The sequence below is a fragment of the Lynx canadensis genome, chromosome X (genome assembly GCF_007474595.2).
Source record: "Lynx canadensis isolate LIC74 chromosome X, mLynCan4.pri.v2, whole genome shotgun sequence".
Lineage (NCBI taxonomy): Eukaryota > Metazoa > Chordata > Mammalia > Carnivora > Felidae > Lynx > Lynx canadensis.
In genome coordinates this window covers 14,019,488-14,022,524 of record NC_044321.2, presented here as the reverse complement: position 1 = coordinate 14,022,524, position 3,037 = coordinate 14,019,488, and positions in this window count along the sequence as shown.

The window sequence follows — 3,037 nt, the reverse complement described above, 5'->3', positions numbered from 1 at the left end:
TGATATAACAGTGAATAAACAGATGCAAAGCCTTCCCTTAACAGCCAATTCCAGTGACTATTCTCAGGAGTATTAAATTCTACCAATCACAAATGCTTATTAGATTTTCAATAATATATGCATTCATTTAATACTATTATATCTTTGACATTGTACTAATTGGATAAAATATGGCACTCTTTTTGTTATCTTTCTTAGTTTACAAAACGTAGTTTCAAAGAATGTTAGAGCTTGAAATGTTCCCAAAGATGACTAAGGCATGCAAAAGTGAACTAACTTTCCCAAAGACACAAAGCAGGAGTCAGACCTCGGGCTTCCTCATATATTTCCACTGTGGCACCACATTGACTGAGACTGGCTGGGGTTTTTTGTTTGTTTGGTTGTTTTATTTTTTTTTTTTGTTTTTTAGAGATTTTAATTTTAAGCAGTCTCCACAGCCAATGGAACCCACAACCTTGAGACCAAGAGTCACATGCTGCACTAACTGAGCCAGCCAGGTACCCCAAGACTGGCTGTTTTTTTTTTTTAAAGCAAAAGCCAAAAAGTGTTTTGCGTGTACCCTTATACAAAGTGGTATGGATTGTAAATTGGTGCAAAGTTTTTGTAGAACAATTGGCAATAAGCATTAAGAGCTTTGGAAGTAAACATTCACATTGACGTAGTAATTCTGCTTTTAGGGATTTATTCTAAGAAAAAAATTGGAAAGTTGCAAAAGCTTTATATGCAAGGCATACTAATTTAGTCAGTCAAAGACATGTTTTTAAAGAATAGTGGATGATTGGGAAAATACAATATTTAGTGAAGAAATGAGGATATACAAGTTCCTATACCGGAAGGTCTCATTTTCCTGAAAGATCCACACAGAAGAAAATACAACAAAACACCAGTTATATCTGGGTGGTGGGACTGCATGGAATATCCTTTCTTATCTACTTATATCTTCTACAGGGATCATGTGTTACTTTTATAATCTGAGGAAGTAGTCTAACAATTCTTTTGTCTAATTTTTTACTTCTGGGTGTTTTGATGGGTGCTGGGAAAGTATTCAGATATTTATGTGTGCTTTAGTCTTGAAAAAAATCACACTGTTTCAAACAGGCTGCAGACGTTCAGAAGCTTTGCCGACATTGTGACTGTGGAGAGGGTACATTTTGAAATGCCTTCCCTCGTGGTCCTGCTCCCCACTCTGCGTCTTTATCTCCATCCACTGGAGCACTTCCCTTGTCCCCACGGGCATCCCATGGACATGGGTCCCTTGTCTGCATCCTGCTCACATATTCCTGCTTTGTGGCTTTAATTCCTTTGTTTCTTCCTCTCCATCAGCTCCTCCTTCATTGTGCTTCTTTCAGTTCTTGTAGAAGCAGAATCCCGTCATGCCGCTGTTTTTCAGCCTTTCTCCTCACTGAGTTTCAGCAGCAACGTCTGATATGGGACTTCATCTCATCTTACCTGCTGTGTCTTGCTTGCTTCAAGAACTGTCTTTGGGATTAGATGCTTACCATGAAGATGAAAGAAAATAAGCCGCCTATTAAGTATATCACCTTTGGACTTTCCAGAGACCCCAACTTTGCCAAACACCACGGGAGCCCGTGACCCCCCCATGGCAACACTTCCTGAAATGCATGCTCTCTTCCAAAGCAACTGAAGAACACAAACCCCCTGCATTCCCCCAAATAAGGCTGCTGTTTTTATCTCCCAGGTTGCTACCATGTGAGAATGTTGTGGTGTGAGAAAATATCGGCACCAAAAATGCAGATAGCACTTGCTTTCCATCAGCTCTGAAGGGGCCATTAATCATTCTCCATCCTCTGCTGTCTTTATTACACAGAAACTGTTCTTGTGATTTCTGAGAAGTATCTGTGGGTGGTGGCTAACCTTTGGCATTGTCCATGTGGTATGATGGGAATGGTCTAGACTCCAAGCATCCGCCTGGAGAGTTCAAGGGCATTAGAGGAGGCCCCATGGCAAGGTGCAGCCAAGCAGAAGGAAGCGAAGATGTTGGGATGGGAGCAGCCTGATGCTGGCCCCCTTAGGGCTGACGGTGATATGTTCTTGCTTCTTTGCTTCATGAAACTCTGAAAGGAATTGCTTGTTGTGTCCCTGGCTCAGCTGAGTAAAGAATGCTGTCTAGGCAACATTTGTTAGAAAACCTCTGTCACAGGGATACATCAAGTATCATTCCTTTTTTTTTTTTTAAGTTTATTTTATTTTGAGAGAGAGAGAGAGAAAGTGCAGGTGGAGGAGGGGCAGAGGGAGACAAACTTCAGCAGGCTCTCACGCTGTCAGCGGAGACCCTGATGCAGGGCTCAATCTCACCGACCATGACCTGAGCCGAAATCAAGTCAGACCCTTAACCGACTGACCCACCCAGGTGCCCCATCAAGTATCGTTCTTTTTCAAAGATCCTTACTACTTATCTTGGTGCTACTATAGTTCAAGCCCAGGAGGGATACAGTGTTGTATCTGTTGGAGTGCAGTGCTGGGGACAGAACCCTCTTAGGTGTTTAAACAGCAAGGTCATGAATTCATAGAATCAGGTGCTTACCATATTGTTGGAAGGGCTGAACAGGAATGATTGTCAACATCACATAACTAACCCAAAGAAATCCTATCTCTGTCACAATTTGGAAGGTGGAGAACCAGAAGCTGCCACTGGAGTACACCATCTGTGGACCAGACAGTCACCATCAGTGCACCTTTTAACACCCCAGAGGGGCAAATTAAACATTGGAAAATTCACAAATACTTCACATCTCTGCTCAAGGCAGAAACGCAACAAGAAGATGGTTTTTATCTTATGTATGCCTCCACACTGGTGAATGCTGTTCATGTACAGAAGCCTGGCTGCAAGGGAGTCTGAGAAATACAGTATTCGGTACTTAGATTTATTAATACAGTAAGACACGATGGAAGAAGTAGGAATGAATGCTGATAACCAATAGACCATATACAACACACACACCTTATAAAATGGCACTGGCCTTAGAGCATGCTCAGGTCCCAGTTGGGTTTGGCTGAGTTTCAACAGGGTCCAAGG